Genomic DNA, 19232 nt, shown 5'->3' with positions numbered 1-19232 from the left:
TAATGACCACCAGAAAAGAGAAAACCAGGGACCATTGCATGTCAACATGAAACAAAGGATTTCTGGGGTTGGAGGGGAAGAGCCAGGAAGAGGTATGTGATAATAGAGAGATTAAAAGGGGAAAACCAGGTAGGAGGTAGGAGGGTCAGACTGGAAGGAAAAAAAAGGCGAACTCACCTGGGGGACAAGAGGAAAGAGAGAGAGGGAAACTGGTGGTCAATAGGGGTGTATAATTCGGTTAAACCCCATTCTGTTTTAGGTATCTGGATTTTGATGGACTCCCAGATGTGTTTTTCAGGAGCCTCCCAAATTCGGTCAGGAAAAAAAATCAATTTTTAATCTGGCAACTCAAAGATCTGGGAAAGATCCAGCCCATTGGCTGCAATGGGGAACTTACGAGGCTCCCCTTTTTGTCATTTTTAGGGCATCCGTCTTAAGAAACCACCCTTTCTGGGGTGCTTTCTCCTTGGACATTTTCACGTGTGCCACCAGAATCGAGAGTATAGCTGCAAATCATGCCTCGTACTGTCCAGGCTTCCCTCTCATCACACGGAGGGAAGTCGAAGCCTCAGTAAACCTGTTCAGGCTTTAAAAAGGGAGACCTGGCTATTTCTCCCTTCAGTTACCCTTCTTACCTCAGCCTTGGCTTCACATTGCCAGAGGTGGCCCACATCATCCCGGCTTTCCTCTCATCACATAATAATAATAATAATAATAATAATAATAATAATAATAATACTTTATTTGTACCCTGCTACCATCTCCCCAAGGGACTCGGTGCGGCCTACATGAGGCTGAGCCCACAATACAACAATAAAAACAATAGCAACAGTAATACAAAACAATAAATAAACTCATAAACAGAAAATAAGCAATAAACATTAACAATAACACGATGACGTTTAAAACCTATGACTGGGCCAAATGTAATAATTAAAATTTAAAAATAATGCTGGGCATGACCAGGTGACGTATAACTAGAATAGAAATTTTTGAGAGGGATAAAACGTGCAGACAATCCTAGATCACTCATAAAGTGCGTTAAGGAACATATTGCTGAGAGTTTCCTTATTCTGGGAAGGCACACTGAAACAACCACGTTTTCAGGCTCCTCCTAAAGACTGCCAGAGTTGGGGCGTGCCTGATGTCCTTGGGGAGTGAGTTCCAGAATCGAGGGGCCACCACCGAGAAGGCCCTCTCTCTCGTCCCCACCAATCACGCTTGTGATGGAGGTGGGAGCACGAGCAGGGCCTCTCCAGATGATCGAAGAGATTGTGTGGGTTCGTACACAGAGATGCGGTCATGCAGGTAGGTGGGTCCCAAACTGTTTAGGGCTTTGTAGGTAAGAACCTGCACCTTGATTTGGGACCGGAAAATAAACGGCAGCCAGTGGAGCTCCTTAAACAGAAGGGTTGACCACTCCCCGTAAGGAGCGCCAGTTAACAACCTGGCCGCTGCACGTTGAACCAATTAAAATTTCCGGGCCGTTTCAAGGATAGCCCCACATAGAGTGCATTGCAGTATTCCAATCTGGAGGTGACTAAGGCATGGACCACCATGGCCAGATCCGCTTTCACGAGGTATGGTCTCACTTGGGTGGAAACCTCTTTAAGCCAGCTCAACACAGCCTCCCATCCTTTCCGTGATCCATTCTCCTTATATCCTTCAATAAGGCCTGTGTTAAAGGCATCAGACTTAAGAAACCACCCTTTCTCAGATTGTTTGGCCTCAACATGCTTTTAATGAAGCTGAGTTAAAGGATGCACTCTTTTAAAACACTTATTTCAATGGGAGCCACACCACCTGAAGGAACATTAGGCAATATCATTCTTAAAAAAGATATTAATTACCTCCTCATTTTATGGTGGCTTCACAAATGGTAAGATACATCTTCTACTCGACATTTGAAGCTCGCTTCCTGTGAAGGGCACAATCAGTGGTAGTTTCTTAAGTGTGTAGAAAGTAAACTGCTTATTGAATGCTACTTGAGTCAAAAAGCAAGCCAAGCTATGCAGAGCTGTGAGTGGCATTGAGAATTTAGATCACAGATCTGTCTCTCTCAGAAGCTTACTCACAACAGAAACATGGAAGCCCAGCTTGGCTAAAACACATATCATGGCATTCTTCTGTTCTGATTGGCTCAACTGGCAGGGTTCATAGGGAAACCTCATTTGGGCTGCCTTTCCGTGCTCCGCGTATAGTTGAAAAAAACAGAAAGCAGTTGTTTTCTGGTCTGTTGTGGCCAGAAAAAAAATGGTGGCAGAACCTAGAATCATTTTGTTGTTCATTCGTTCAGTCGTCTCCGACTCTTCGTGACCTCATGGACCAGCCCACGCCAGAGCTCCCTGTCGGCCGTCACCACCCCCAGTTCCTTCAAGGTCAGTCCAGTCACTTCAAGGATGCCATCCATCCATCTTGCCCTTGGTCGGCCCCTCTTCCTTTTACCTTCCACTTTCCCCAGCATCATTGTCTTCTCCAGGCTTTGCTGTCTCCTCATGATGTGGCCAAAGTACTTCAACTTTGTCTCTAGTATCCTTCCCTCCAATGAGCAGTCGGGCTTTATTTCCTGGAGGATGGACTGGTTGGATCTTCTCGCAGTCCAAGGCACTCTCAGAACTTTCCTCCAACACCACAGCTCAAAAGCATCTATCTTCCTTCGCTCAGCCTTCCCTAAGGTCCAGCTCTCACATCCGTAGGTTACTACAGGGAATACCATGGCTTTGACTAGGTGGATCTTTGTTGCCAGTGTGATGTTTCTACTCTCATAAAATCAAAGAGTTGGAAGAGACCTCATGGGCCATCCAGCCCAACCCCCTGCCAAGAAGCAGGAATATTGCATTTAAATCACCCCTGACAGATGGCCATCCAGCCTCTGTTTAAAAGCTTCCAAAGAAGGAGCCTCCACCACGCTCCAGGGCAGAGAGTTCCACTGCTGAACGGCTCTCACAGTCAGGAAGTTCTTCTTCATGTTCAGATGGAATCTCCTCTCTTGTAGTTTGAAGCCATTGTTCCATGTCCTAGTCTCCAAGGAAGCAGAAAACAAGCTTGCTCCCTCCTCCCTGTGGCTTCCTCTTAAATATTTATACATGGCTATCGTATCTCCTCTCAGACTTTTGTCAGTTGGGCTAGGTGTGAATGTTTCAACTGACCACCTTGATTAGCATACAATGGGCTGACTGTGCCTGGAGCAAACTCTTCTTGAAAGGTAATTAGATGTCCCTGTCTGTTTTTGCTGTTGCAGTTTTAGAATTTTCTAATACTGATAGCCATATCTTGTTCATTTTCATGGTTTCCTCCTTTCTGTTAAAATTGTCCACATGTTTGTGTATTTCAATGGCTTCTCTGTGTAGTCTGACATGGTGGTTGTGAGAGTGATCCAGCATTTTTGTGTTCTCAAATAAAAAATTCTAAAATTGCAACAGCAAAAACAGACAGGGACATCTAATTACCTTTCAAGAAGAGTTTGCTCCAGGCACAGTCAGCCCATTGTATGCTAATCAAGGTGGTCAGTTGAAACATTCACACCTAGCCCAACTGACAAAAGTCCTTTGTCCCACCCTGGTCATTCCACAGATATATAAACCCCTTTTCCCAGTTCCAACAGACCTCACCTCTGAGGATGCTTGCCATAGATGCAGGCGAAACGTCAGGAGAAATGCCTCTAGAACATGGCCATATAGCCAGAAAAAACCCACAAGAACTTAGTGATTCCAGCCATGAAAGCCTTCGTCAATACGATGGAAAGATTATTCCAAAACATTAACAAAATGGTTTTTTAAAGCTATTATGAATAATGTGGCTATTTTCTGAGAAGAGCAAAGAAGAGGAGAAATGGAGATTGGCAATGCAGCCCTATGCATGTCTACTCAGAAGGAAACACTCCCAGATTCCACGGAACTCCTAAGAAAACGTGCTAATTAGCCTGCAAAACAAACTGGGAGGGGGATTTCCTGAAACAATTTCTCCACTAATTATTCTGTCAGTTTCACAGATTTGGAGACTGTAAGTCTAGTAATGCAACTTAATTTCCATTTCTGGTTACATGTTCTTCTGTCTTCTCCAACATGGCACTCCCTTTGTAACAATTCCCTTATTTTATTTTCATTTTTGACAGGGCAGGGGGGATAAAAATCCTAGAAATCATGATCCAACGTCCTGGTAGTCTACAAAGGAAACTTTTCCAAGCTCTCCAAGCTCTCATTGTGACCACAAAAACTCCCATTAAAAATGATACCCAGCCCCAGCCTGCATTTAAATGCTTATTATAATAGCGTGATAGCTGTCGACCTCTTTAGATGAAATCAAAACTTGGAGAATTGCATATTATGTGATGGGAAAAGAGGTAGACCCAACCCTCCCCGTTCCCTCCAGCTTACATTAGGTCAAGACCTGTTTGGCACCATCCACATTCTTCCCTTTTCTAACGTGAACTCTGAAAGGGAGCAGAAAAGTCAGGACAGAGAATCAACGGCAGCACACCTTTCCAATTTTGGTCTAAAATTTCACTTAATGCAACGGTGGCGCCAGACCTCTGCATATGATGGGTACCGTTAAGCATATGTTTATGTAATGTGACGGCGTGCCTTGGCGATCCTTCCCATTATTTGCTAAAAGCTTTAGTCACTCCAGGTTCACTCATCCAAAACCCTTTATGATCTCAAATATCTCACTGACTTTCTCCACAACTAGCCTGAAGCAGAAAGGGAGGACAGGGATACGAGGAGAGCGGGAATGAGCAGAGCAGTAGGAGAACGGCGTAGGGATGGGATTATCAGAGAAGTTTGAGGGAGATTTATGGTTTGCCGACATGATAGCTTGCTCAGAACAGAGAGGTGAATTAGGACTGAAGTCATCTGATTGGTCTTGACACACAGCTTCTGCATCAGAGGAATTAAAATTCCTTGGAAGAAAAGCTACATTCTGCAATCAGTATCAATTATGTAAAATCAGTCCGATTCATATGGTTTCCTGTGTATATCTGTGTGTGCTTTGTAAAAACTAGAGAATGTATTCTGGATTTATCTTAACAATGCCATGCAATACTCCTGTGGTGTTGAGTCTCCTCCTCCTGCTCTCCCTTATTACACATAATCCTAAGAGGAAAATGTGGTAAGATTGTGTTGCTGGATTTCTTTTTACCCACTCGACACCAGGGCTGAATTCTTTATATTCATTTGCTTCTTTAGGTTTGAATTATGATTATGAATAAAAGAAAGGAATTCATCCTATTCTCTTTTATTGATGTCGTGGTCTAAATTCAAGGCCAATAAATGAGGCATTGTGCCAGAGTATGGGTATCCATCACTTATAAGAAAAATACCATGTTCCCTCACTTATTGTTCTGGGCACCACAATTCAAGAGAGATATTGACAAGCTGGAATGTGTCCAGAGGATGGCGACTAAAATGATCAAGGGTCTGGAGAACAAGCCCTGTGAGGAGTGGCTTAAGGAGCTGGGCATGTTTAGCCTGAAGAAGAGAAGGCTGAGAGAAGATATGATCATGTATAAATATGTGAGAGGAAGCCACAGGGAGGAGGGAGCAAGCTTGTTTTCTTCTGCCCTGGAGATTAGGATGTGGAACAATGGCTTCAAACTACAAGAGAGGAGATTCCATCTGAACATGAGGAAGAACTTCCTGACTGTGAGAGCTGTTCAGCAGTGGAACTCTCTGCCCCGGAGTGTGGTGGAGGCTCCTTCTTTGGAAGCTTTTAAACAGAGGCTGGATGGCCATCTGTCAGGGGTGATTTGAATGCAATATTCCTGCTTCTTGGCAGGGGGTTGGACTGGATGGATGGCCCATGAAGTCTCTTCCAACATTGATTCTATGATTCTATGTGGGTGTTGCATTCTAGGACCACCCACGAAAAGTGAAAATCTGCGAAGTAGGGACACTATATTTATTTTAATATCTATACATTATTTTAGTAGTTATACACTATTTTAAGTTTTTATAAACACTCCCCAAACACTTATACACGGCATAACCCTATTCCTTTACCTTATAAACAAAATCCTTCAGTCACTTTAGTTGAGCAGCAACTTTCAGAAAGTGCTCCACTTCCATTGGGCATATGTAAGCAGCATTGACACATGCATGCGCAGTCTAGCCCTCATGCTTCCTTACCCATCTCTGCTGCAAGTCCACCCAATAAATGCCTTTGGAGCCACTTCCAGGGCCAGGGTAGTACAGTAGGCTGCACTTCGTGACCAGCAGGCCTTCCCTGCCTCAGGCCTGGCCCACTGACCATCCTCCCTTTCTGAGGCCAATGGGCCTCAGAAAGAAAAAAATGTGAAACAACAAGTCCACATAAAGCAAACTGCGAAGTAGCAAGGGATTACTGTAAACACGTTTCTGCTTCACTTGAGAAATACTATCCCTTTATTGCAGTGGCTCCCAACCTGTGGGCCACAACCTATTGGTGGACCACAAGACCTAAAATAAAGTCCACAACTCTAGATTATTTAATATGGTTTTCTGTGGGTGAGCAGATGGCCACTACTGGATGGCATATCTTCTGTATCAGAAACAAGAGCCAATGTGGTCTATTCAATGCAATTTTCTGAACCAGCACCCCAAATAACCAAACCAAAGCCCCACACATCGCATGGTGTGTTCTGCATACAAGTTGAATAGGTTGGGTGAGAGTATACAACCCTGCCGTATGCCTTTCCCAATCTAGAACTATAGTATCTCACCAAATTACAGATTGTAATACCCCATTCAAAATGCAGAATTAGAGAAGTTTGACACCACTTTACTTGCCATGGCTCCATGCTATGGAATCCTGGGATTTGTTGTTTGCTGTGGCACCAAAGCACACTGACAGAGAAGGTCAACATCCCACAAAACTGCAACTCCCAGTATTCCATAGCATGGAGCAATGGCAGTTAGACTGCTATAATTCTGCAGTATTGATCCAGCCACAGGATGTTGGTATGGCAGTTAAAGTAGAATCACAATTCTAAACTGTGTCATATGAAAAGGCCCTGAGACACAAGCAAATTTCAGTTCCAGATGAAGGAGTGCATGTTTTGCTCCAAACAGATGCACCATAGCGACCAGGAGCAAGAGCACAAAGCAGATGAAAGCAGTATTTTCCCCCGAAACATTTTAATTTGCTATAACGTATAATAGCATCTCTTTTTCTCAGGCACAGACCAATTCGCAGTGATCAAAAACAGCAGGCAGTCAAATTGATTATATCGGTAACTTATTATTAAAAGGAGAGTCAATTTTCCCCATCGTTCATCAGTATTGGAGAAGTCAACAGGGTTACGCAGATGTAACACTAGCAGTTGCCAATGGAGAATTGCATGTTGCCTCATGCAATGGTGCCTCATGCAATGATGTAGTGACAAGGGCTTTTCTGCTCTCGATGGGCATGACAGATGGTTTTGGATGGATGAAGGTCCTAATAAATTGGGTGTGGAAATGGAGACTCACCAGAGATAACATTTGAAGGCAGTTGCTAACCCCTTCCTCCTCCCCACACCCCAATTTGTTATCAGTGGTGTGTGGAAATTACCAAGAAAGGATATCATATCATCGCAGATTTCTTCTTTCTCATCATAGTTGATTATTCATTTGAGTAAAGAGCAGCGCATAGATGTTGTGGTTATTTGAAGAACACACATAACAAAGCACACACAACGAAGGAGCTGTCGTCATTGGTTTTCCTGCAAAAAGTGTGAGTAAGCAAATTATGAAAACATTGAGAGAGAGACAAAAATCCAGGCATGAAAGGTTATTTTTAATGCTATGATCAGAACTATATACAAAGTTGCTCTGTTTAGAGACAAAATCAGTATGAGTCATGTCCTGTGACGCTGATACTACTTCGTTCCAGCCGGTGTGAAATTTGCAAAATTAATGCAGGTCAAAGGGCTTGCGATACTCTCCTTAACCTCCTCATTTTAAAATTTTGAATGGCATTGCCCTATCCTTTTTATGATGAATGTTGTTGTTGTTCATTCGTTCAGTCGTCTCCGACTCTTCGTGACCTCATGGACCAGCCCACGCCAGAGCTCCATGTCGACCGTCACCACCCCCAGCTCCTTCAAGGTCAGTCCAGTCACTTCAAGGATGCCATCCATCCATCTTGCCCTTGGTCGGCCCCTCTTCCTTTTGCCTTCCACTTTCCCCAGCATAATTGTCTTATGATGAATAGTAGTTAACATTTTCAAAGCAGAGGCTTTGTGATTTTTTTTTATATGAAATCCAGCATATAGAACTCATTTGCTGTGACATACTGTGCTTTTGTGTCAGTAATAATAATAATAATAATAATAATAATAATAATAATAACTATTTTTATACCCCACCCCCATCTCCTTGAAGGAACTCGGGGCGGCTTACATGAGGTCAAGTCCAGGTAACAGAGTTAAAACATAGCACATCAAGTGCATCAACAGCAATTTAAAACAACAGAAACAACATTAAAGAAAATATAAAACAGGTGTCAAAACCTACAGTAATAACATGGTCTGGTCTCGACATGGGTAAGCGGTCTGGTGTCCAACAGATCAGAGGATAGGGCAATGAAAAAAGTGCATAGGGCATGTAGCTGTGTTAAGGATAAGAGTAATAAATAAGGTCAAACTCAAATTTTAGATAAAACAGTAGTAAAGTGCATAGTCAAATTTGGGGTCCTATCTAAGGATAGTTGTCAGAGGAAAAGTTTAATCCAATGCACAGCGGAACATCCATGTCTTCAAATCTTTCTGAAAAGTGGATATTGAGGGGGCTAGACCAGGCATGTAGCCGGGGGGGGGGGGGGCTTGAGGGGCTTCAGCCCCCCCCCCCCCGAAATTCTCATGATGGTTCACGAAAAGGCCTTACTGGTGCATTATTTAAACTGTTATGTTTATTCATATCATGATCTGATCACCATACTCAATATATCCCATATGCATGGGGGTATTGGGGTAACAATACAAAAGGTTTGCTAGGGTAGACCCTCTTTCACTCAGACTCAGCCACCCCGAAACTCAGCCCCCCTCGAAACCCCCCCTGAAAAAAACTCAGCCCCCCCTCCCCCCGAATCGAAATCCTGGCTATGGGCCTGGGCTAGACTGATTTTCCCAAGGAAGGGATTTCCAAAGTCGAGGGTGACAACCGAGAAGGCCCTCTCCCTCGTATCCACCAACCGAGCCTGTGACGGAAGTGGAAGCAAGAGTAGGGCCTCCGCAGAAAATCTCAAGGATTGTAGGGGAAGATGTGGTCTCGAAGATAGGCAGGTCCCGAACCGTTTAGAGCTTTATAGGTGATGACCTGAATCTTGGCATTTGTAGGTCCTTCAGCATTATTCTATGATTTACATCCAGATGAAATAAGATGACAGAACTGTGCTGGGAGACCTAGAAATTCCCGGAGAGGTATCCTCTCAGGTAAATAAATAGAATATCACCAGCTAATGTGAAAGGCTCCCTATATAAGAATAAATAAGGTAGGAGTCAGCTAAGAGAGGCCAATCAAACTAAGATCACATTATCAGTTTAATGTATAGGTACTAGATCATTCAAGTACGAGCCCTTTAACTGTAACCACTACACTACTACCTCCAACTAAGCAGGGAGGCCATTTAATTTTCCAGCCCATGTTATTTTTCTCACCACAGTTTGGCTCTGTAAGAGAAAACAACCCTCGTGATTAGCACTCTTTCATTTTGTATGACTTTATTGGCAATTTTTCCTCTTGTGTGCTTTCATATAAAAATGAGCCAAAGCTTATCAGAAGAGCAAAAAAAAAAAAAAAAAAAAAAACCACGATAAAGAGACAGATAGCAGCAGGAAATTAAAAAAAGGAGTTATTACTCAGTTGAAATAATAAGTTCAAGGGATAGAAGTGGCATGCAGGAACTCACATTGCTATGAGATATATAAATAGCTATCTGGAGTAAAAACCATGAATCTTTTTGCACCATATGAGCTGGTCGCGTCACCAGAGCAAGGCTAGATGTCGTGGTCCTTGATAATTGCATTTAACTCTGTCAGATGTGCTTTCTTGGAGCTAGCATGGGGTAGTGTAGTAGATATTGACAAGCTAGAACATATCTAGAGAAAGGTGACCAAAATGGTAAAAAATTCTAAAAACCATGCCTTATAAAGCATGGCTGAGGCAGCTGCATATCTTTAACCTGGAGAAGAGAAGTATAAGAGGAGATTAAGTATTTGAAAGGAGAGCAAATTGAGGAGGAAGCAAGTTTCTTTTCTGCTATTCTAAAGACTAGAAGAAGGAGGAATTGATTCAAACTATAAGAAAAGAGATCCCACCTCAACATTAGGAAAAACTTTGTGATGGCCAGAGTTCTTCGATAGTGCTGGACTGTGTTGGAGTCACCTTCTCTGGAAGCTTTCAAGAGAGAATGGATGGCCATCAGTCGGGAGTGCATTGATTGTATTTTCCTGCAAGGCAGCGGGTTAGACTGGATGAACCTTGGGATTCTTCCAAGCTTGTGATTGTGTGATTCTAAGCAAATCATAAGATTCTAAAGTGAACTTTGGATAAACCACTCCAAGAAATCCCCAGGATAGAGTCACCATAAGTCAGAGTTGACTTAAAACCACACAGAGTGAAATGAAGGGTGAAGCTGCACTGTAGAATTAAGGCAGTTTGAGACCACTTTAACTGCAATGGCCCAATGCTATGGTATCTAAGGAGTTCACATGCAACTCCTGGAACGATTCCATCAGCACTGCCTCCGGAAAATCCTGCAAATCTCTTGGGAAGACAGGCAGACAAACGTCAGCGTGCTGGTCCTGGAAGAAGAAAAGACCACCAGCATCGAAGCAATGGTCCTCCGCCATCAACTCTGCTGGACTGGCAGTGGCCACATTGTCCGGATGCCCAACCACCGTCTCCCAAAGCAGTTGCTCTACTCCAAACTCAAGAACGGAAAACGGAATGTTTGGTGGACAGGAAAAGAGATTTAAAGATGGGCTCAAAGCCAACCTTAAAAACTCTGGCATAGACACTGAGAACTGGGAAGCCCTGGTCCTTGAGCGCTCCAGCTGGAGGTCAGCTGTGACCAGTTGTGCTGCAGAATTTGAAGAGGCACGAATGGAGGGTGAAAGAGAGAAACATGCCAAGAAGAAGGCGCGTCAAGCCAACCCCGACCAAAACTGCCTCCCACCTGGAAACCAATGCCCTCACTGTGGGAGAAGATGCAGGTCAAGAATAGGCTCCACAGCCATCTATGAACCCACCCTTGGGACACCAAACTTGGAGGACCATCATCCTCGGACTACTCTAAGGAGTTGCAATTTGGTGAAGCACCAGCACTCTTTGGCCAAGATCTTGTATAACTATGACTCACTTAATTCTCACTGGAACCCCCAGTGGCACAGTGGGTTAAACTGCTGAGCTTCTGAACTTGCTGATCAAAAGGTCGCAGGTTCGAAACCAGGGAGCAGCGTCAACTCATGCTGTTAGCTCCAGCTTCTGCCCACCTAGCAGTTCAAAAACATGCAAATGTGAGTAGATCAATAGGTAGAATCATAGAATCATAGAATCAAAGAGTTGGAAGAGACCTCATGGGCCATCCAGTCCAACCCCCTGCCAAGAAGCAGGTACCGCTCCGACAGGAAGGTAACAGTACATCATGCAGTCATGCCGGCCACATGACCTTGGAGGTGTCTATGGACAATGCTAGCTGTTTGGGTTAGAAATGGGGATGAGCATCAACCCTCAGAGTCAGATATGACTGGACTTAGTGTCAGAGGGAAACCTTTACCTTTAACTTAATTCCATAGCCTTGAGTCATGGTAGTTAAAATAGTGTCAATCCGAATTAATTCTACAGTGTAGATGCACTCTCAGACATGAGAAAAGTAGAATGACCGAGAAATAGCAGGTCTATCCTTGCCAAATTGGGGCAGTTGGAGTGTCACTGCCCCAGGCTTTCCAAAAGGCAAAGGAAAAGGAGCCTTTAGCTGAAATGCAGGGAAGAAACATACCAAACCTGGGGGCCTTTTCAAGACAGAATGTCGACATGCACCAGCAATATGGAAAGTTTGCCCAGTAACTTCATCTATCAAGCTGACAGTAAATTTAACCATGGATAAACTCTGTGTTGATTTAGGGACCTGTTTTTTCCCCTCCTCTCCTCCCCAAGCTGGGGTGATGGTAGCCGTAGGGAATGTGCCAGAGCAGTGTGAATAAAATGGCGACTCACCTGTAAATAATGGGGGGTTGAACGAGGGAGCTGTTTGCTCTTCAATCATTCTGCTCAAAGAACCTGCCATGGCATGGTTTCATACCTGGAGTCATACTATTCCAATACAGAAGGTGGGGAAGGGGAAGGGGAAGGGGAAGGGAGGTGGGGAGGGGAATCCCATGGAGAGGGAGGAAAAAAAAACACCACATTTTCATACAACCGACAATGCATGCACTGTCAATCTTTCTCCTCATGATTATGTACTCGGCCAAAGTATGCTGACGTTTTATATGGTAATTACACCCGCTGTGACTTTCATAATTATAGCGGGAGAAGGTCACAGACAGGGGAACTCTGCCAACCATCTTGAGCAGAAAGACTAGCCTCAACAAGATATAGAGTGCACAGAGTTGGCTGTCGATTGACAAGTTTGTGTTACTGAGAGGGGAGAAATCCAGAGTTCTGGTTTGTAGAGTATGGTGACATTGAGGTGAATTGTGGTTGGTGACATGCCAGTGCCTAATACCATCACACAAGTGGTTGCCTTCCTTTATTGTGTATGTAACACAAACATATTCAGTTCAAGATTGTTTAAATGTGGTGGTCTCCTTTTTAGTCTAGTTTTCAACAGAAGGTGGATGGCTCTATGTTTGGTGTGCTTGGATTGTGCTGTCCTGCATTGCAGAATGGACTGGATGGGCCTTAAGGTCCTTCCAACTCTATGATTACATATAATCATTTCTCATGGGCTAAATGCGACAGTTAGTCCTAACTCAAGCACTGCCATTGAATCAACTGAATTTACCTATGACTCACCATTCAATTATTCAAAGTGTGTATTCAAACTGAGACTGACTAACCAGACTCTAGCCATGCATCTGTGCATTCTTGGGTCCCTTTCACCCTAAAAAATTAAATCACTTGATTCCACTTGAAATGCCATGACAATATCCTGAAAAATCCTCAGATTTGTAGTTTAGTGAAGTATAAGTGTTTCCTGGCTGAGACTTCTAAATAGACTATCTTTAATATATACCTCTCAGTTTTCAGTGGGTTGTTGTCATGGCAGTAAAAGTGGGCTCATAGTGCTGCAATTTGATTGTGTGGAAAATGACTCTGGAGACATTTAGGATTCATATCTGCCCATGGAAACTACTGAGTGACTCTGGGTACATCTCTAAGCCTCAGAGGAGAGGAGGCCAAAGGCAAAGACCCTCAGAACAACTCATGGGAGTTATAATAATATAATAATTTTATTTTTATGCCCTGCCAACCATCTCCCCAAGGGGAATTGGGGCGGTTTACAAGGGACAAGGCCAAAAATTACAAATAGAATACAACCAATTAAAAACATCATATAAAATATAAAAACAATCACAATTGTAAACAACAACAAAACAATATGGCTGAGAAAAAGAACATAACTGAGGTTCAGGCTCAATGAGAGTAATACATCCTGAAGGGAATGCAAGGAAAATGCAACAATCAAGTAGACAAGGTTGGGAATAGTGTCATCGAAAGTGTTGAGGTGGACGATAAGAGGGCCGATGTAAAATGCTGAACTTAAAGTAGGGACAGGAAAAATTACTGATGGACTGCTTAATGAAAAGCACACCGGAACATCCAGGGTTTTAGTTGTCTCCGGAAAGAGGACAAAGTAGGAGCCTGTCTGATCTCCCTAGGGAGGGCATTACAGAACCAGGGGGCCACCACCAACTGTGTTTGAGATGGCAGAGGGAGACAAAGATGTACCTCCCCGGATGATCTCAAGGTACGCACTGGTTCATAGGGGAAGATGCAATTGCGGAGATAAGCAGGTCCCAAACCTTTTAGGGGCTTTATAGATGATAACCTGCACCTTAAATTGGGACCAGAAACTTATTAAAAGCCAGTGGAGCTGTTTAAACAGGGGGGTAGACCCCTCCCTGTAAACTGTAGTCTGGCTGCAAATCTTTGGACCAACTGTAGTTTCCGGGCCATCTTCAAGGGCAACCCCATGTAGAGCACATTACAGCAATCCAACCTAGAGGTGACTAGGGCATGGACCACCATAGTGAAATCAGAGTTGTAATTTTACAAGACTTTCACCTTCACTGCAAAAGAGTACTACTGCCTTCAAGATTGTATAAAATTTATCCATGGCAGTTAAATTAGTGTTGAAGTGTATTATCCACTGTAGACCAGTGTTTCTCAAACCGAGCTCCTTCAGGTGTTTTGGACTTCAACTCTCACTTTAGCTTCCAGAAATCCCAACCATCTTACCAGCTGTATAGACTACTGCAACAATCTCTATGTGGGGTTGCCTTTGAAGACTGTCCGGAATCTTCAAATGGTCCAACGCTCGGCAGCCAGGTTGTTAACAGGAGCGGCACTCAGGGAGCATACAACTCCTCTGTTGCGCAGCTCCACTGGCTGCCAGTTTGCTACCAGGCACAATTCAAAGTGCTGGCTTTAGCCTATAAAGCCCTAAACAGTTCTGGCCCAACTTACCTGTCTGAATGGATCTCCTCCTATGAACCAGCAAGGACGTTAAGATCGTCTGGGGAGGCCCTGCTCTCGGTCCCGCCTGCATCACAAGTACGGTTGGCGGGGCCGAGAGACAGGGCCTTCTCAGTGGTGGCCCCTCGGCTGTGGAACGCCCTCCCTACAGAAATTAGATTGGCCCCCTCCCTGCTAGCACTTCAGAGGAAATTGAAAACCTGGTTGTTTGAGCAAGCATCTGAATAGGCAGTGTAACTAATATAGAAATATGGAACAATTGGATGATGAGACTGGATCTAGATTTTAACTATGAGACGATATGAGATGTTGATGCTTATTGATTGTTATAAGTGTTATCCTTTTAAATGCTTCTTAACTGTTTTTATCATGTTTTATGTATTGTATTGTGGTTGTGAACCACTGAGTCACCCCGAGGGCTGAGAAGAGCAGTATAAAAATGTAGTAAATAATTAAATAACTATTACAAGACAGATGTTCTCTCATTAAAAAATAGCAATATTTGCATTTTCCTCACTTTTGGAGGGGTTCTATGCAACTAACCCTAACAAATGTGGAGGGTCGGCAATTTTGCATTTAATACAAAATCTTTCTCTCATACATTAGTTCTTGGCAAACGTTCCGGGTTTGAGCTTGCAGTCTTCTATTCCAGTGTCACTAAAGAGCAAAATTCATTAGACCCATTGCTTTTCGTGACATATGAAAAACCCAAACAGTAGACTTGGAAGGGTTTATTGGGCTACATTTGTATCTTGCTACAGGAAGAGACAGGCTAATAGTGCTGCGTTTACCTATTTCTAGACTTCCAATTAATCACTTCAAGAGCCAACTCTAAACAATCCTAAAAGCTAACAGTGGAAATGGGATGGTGTTTTCAAAGGGATACCTAAAGAGAGTGATTTTTAAAACTGGACTGTATGGAAACTGTTCGAGTCTTTCTGAGTGAAGGGAAGACTGTGAGTCATTCATTTACATGAGAAAGCAACTTGCAGTTTTTCAGGTTGCTCCTGACATGAAAAAAAAACAAAACAAAACAAAACCTCCAATTTGTATTTCCTGAGTTTGCACATTATTATTTGGGGTGCTCTGTTCTGGTCAATAATAATAATAATAATAATAATAATAATAATAATAATAATAATAATAGGCAGCCCAAGAACAAGCCATTCGAACCAATGCCATCAAAGCCAGAATTGAAAAGTCGACAACAGATCCCAAATGTAGACTCTGCAATGAAGCAGATGAAACAATAGCTCACATGCTCAGCTGCTGCAAGAAGATCGCGCAGACAGACTACAAGCAGAGGCATAACACTGTTGCTCAGATGATTCATTGGAACTTGTGCCACAAATACCATCTGCCTGCAACAAAGAACTGGTAGGATCACAAGCCCGAAAAAGTTACAGAGAATGAACACATCAAGCTACTCCGGGACTTCCGAATTCAGACAGAGTTCTGGAACACAACATTCCTGACCTCACAATCATGTTAAAAAACAAAGTATGGATTGCTGATGTCGCAATCCCAGGTGACAGCAGGATTGCAGAGAAACAACTGGAAAAGCTGACATGGAATGAGGATTTAAAGATCAAACTGCAAAGACTCTGGCACAAACCAGTCAAGGTGGTCCCAGTGGGGATCGGCACGCTGGGTGCAGTGCCTAAAGATCTTGGCCTGCACATAAACACAATCGGCTCTGACAAAATTACCATCTGTCAGTTGCAGAAGGCCACCTTACTGGGATCTGCATGCATTATTCGCCAATACATCACACAGTCCTAGACACTTGGGAAGTGTCTGACGTGTGATCCAATACAACAGCCAGCAGAGTGTCTGCTGTGGACTCATCTTGTTGTGTTTCAAATAATAATAATAATAATAATAATAATAATAATAATAATAATAACAACAATAATCAACAATTGTTTGAATTGATTTATCTGCCAGCTGCAAAAGGCCACATTACTGGGATCTGCATGCATTATGCGCTGATACATCACACAGTCCTAGACACTTGGGAATGTCTGATGTGTGATCCAATACAACAGCCAGCAGAGTAACCTTGTCTGTTGTGGACTCATCTTGCTGTGTTGTTTATAACAACAACAACAACAACAACAACAATAATAATTTATTTATATACTGCTCTATCTTCCTGGGGGACGGGGGACGGACCTCAGGGCGGTTTCCAAGCAACAACATCAAAACATACAGAATCACAACATGAACAAAAAATAACAGTATCAGCAACATGGGCTGTTACTTCTGTACTCTTTTTGTGTATTGTTACTTACACAGTGTCAAGCATTTGGATAAATAAGTGATTGTTTTCCTGACATCACATCCATTTTTCTTCTAGCTTCTCTCTCTCTCTCCACCCCTTTCCATCTTTTCCATTTTGCTTTTCACTTGTATGCTAATTTAGTGTTGTAACAGACATCGTGGGGTTTGGGTTATTTGAAGATTAGGGCCAAAGATTCAGCTAGCAAATCCATCCCCTCTCGATCCTGCCTAGAAAAACAAGACCATTGATGGTTGGATGCTCATTTGTTGGGAGTGCTTGGACTGCATATTCTTGCATGTCAGGGTTTGGACTTGATGGTCCTTGGAGTCTTTTCCAGTGCTATGATTCTCGAACCTATTAATTATTCAGTGCATTGAATATAATTTTGGGACTCAAGATCAGGACCTTGGACAGCTCCTTACTCTCTTAAAGAAACTGGAATGGCTCCATTGCTTCCCTGCCATGGAAGCTACCAGTTTCCACTGCTTAACTGTTCAGAAATTCTCCAAATAATAGTGCATGAAAGACCAGAATGGGCCTTGCAAAAGTGAAAATACATGTGGTCTCCTGGTCTGAAGAGATGTGGCAAAATGTTGAGACAGGCCAAAAAGAGTTTGGAAAAGGCCAATGAAATTTATCAGGGGAATTCTGCACATCCTTGAAATTGCTCAGCCTAGCCAGCCAAAGTGTTGATTGTTCATTTCATTCCCTCTCCATTATACGCTACCTGCCTTCTCTCCCCTCACGGTTGCTTGGTTTACCGATTGGTCCTGCTGTAAAGGGACAGTGAAACTATTTTATAGGATACAATCAAGGAATTGTGTGACAAGACAAACACAGTGTTGAACAGTGGGGAAACGGGATTCGCAATGTGGGGCACCTCATCTTCATAGGAACAGGCAAAAGTTGTGCTGTGTTTGAAATACAGTCTCCTCATAACAATTACCTTCAATGAATGGTACATTGCTCTGTGCATAAAAAGAAGCTCAGGCCATTAAATCCATTGGCACAGACTGGAAGCCTTCCAGCTTGAAGCTAAACTATGCTAAATAGCTCGTGTTCATATTACCTATCATTCTGCTCCGCAAAGGAACAGCCAGTATGGCAGACTGGGCAGAACACTGCCTTTTTGAGTGGATTCAAATCCCCAGTCAGCCATGAAATTCCCTCAAGAAACTCAGGTGAGAATTTTAATCATTAAGCAATACTGAAAAATATTGCAGAGCAGTGTGATTGCATTCAGCTGTTCAGACACTCCATTCTGTTCCCTCACTGATTGAAATTAAACTTGGGAAAAGGGTTTCCTGCTGAAATCCAGTATGCACCTGAAATGTCGCAAGATAGGCTGCTTGCATGAATGGCCGAGGATGCTTAAGATCCTGTGAAAGCACATTGTGATTGACTAAAAAGAAACAGAACAGAAGATGGTTCCAGTGAGAACTGGCACATATCTGTGACGTGGTCAACTAAGCCAATCTCATTAAAACCCTAGCACAGGAAATACACATGAGCCTAAATCCCAGGGTGTTTCTTCATCCTGGAAAGAAGTGACAAGTGGAGTGCCGCAGCGTTCCGTCCTGGGCCCGGTCCTGTTCAACATCTTTATTAATGACTTAGATGAAGGGTTAGAAGGCAGGATCATCAAGTTTGCAGACGACACCAAATTGGGAGGGAGAGCCAATACTCCAGAGGACAGGAGCAGACTTCAAAACAATCTTGACAGATTAGAGAGATGGGCCAAAACTAACAAAATGAAGTTCAACAGGGACAAATGCAAGACACTCCACTTAGGCAGAAAAAACAAAATGCAAAGATACAGAATGCCTGGCTCAAGAGCAGTATGTGTAAAAAAGATCTTGGAGTCCTCGTGGACAACAAGTTAAACATGAGCCAACAATGTGATGTGGTGGCAAAAAAAGCCAATGGGATTTTGGCTTGCACCACTAGAAGCATAGTGTCTAGATCTAGGGAAGCAATGCTACCCCTCTATTCTGCTTTGGTTAGACCACACCTGGAATATTGTGTCCAATTCTGAGCACCACAATTTAAGAGAGATATTGACAAGCTGGAATGTGTCCAGAGGAGGGCAACTAAAATGATCAAGGGTCTGGAGAAAAAGCCCTATGAGGAGCGGCTTAAGGGGCTGGGCATGTTTAGCCTGAAGAAGAGAAGGCTGAGAGGAGATATGATAGCCATGTATAAATATGTGAGAGGAAGCCACAGGGAGGAGGGAGCAAGCTTGTTTTCTGCTTCCTTGGAGACTAGGACGCAATGGAACAATCGCTTCAAACTAC

This window comes from Anolis sagrei, chromosome 5, assembly GCF_037176765.1.
Source record: "Anolis sagrei isolate rAnoSag1 chromosome 5, rAnoSag1.mat, whole genome shotgun sequence".
Classification (NCBI taxonomy): Eukaryota; Metazoa; Chordata; class Lepidosauria; order Squamata; family Dactyloidae; genus Anolis; species Anolis sagrei.
This window is presented reverse-complemented; position numbering follows the sequence as displayed.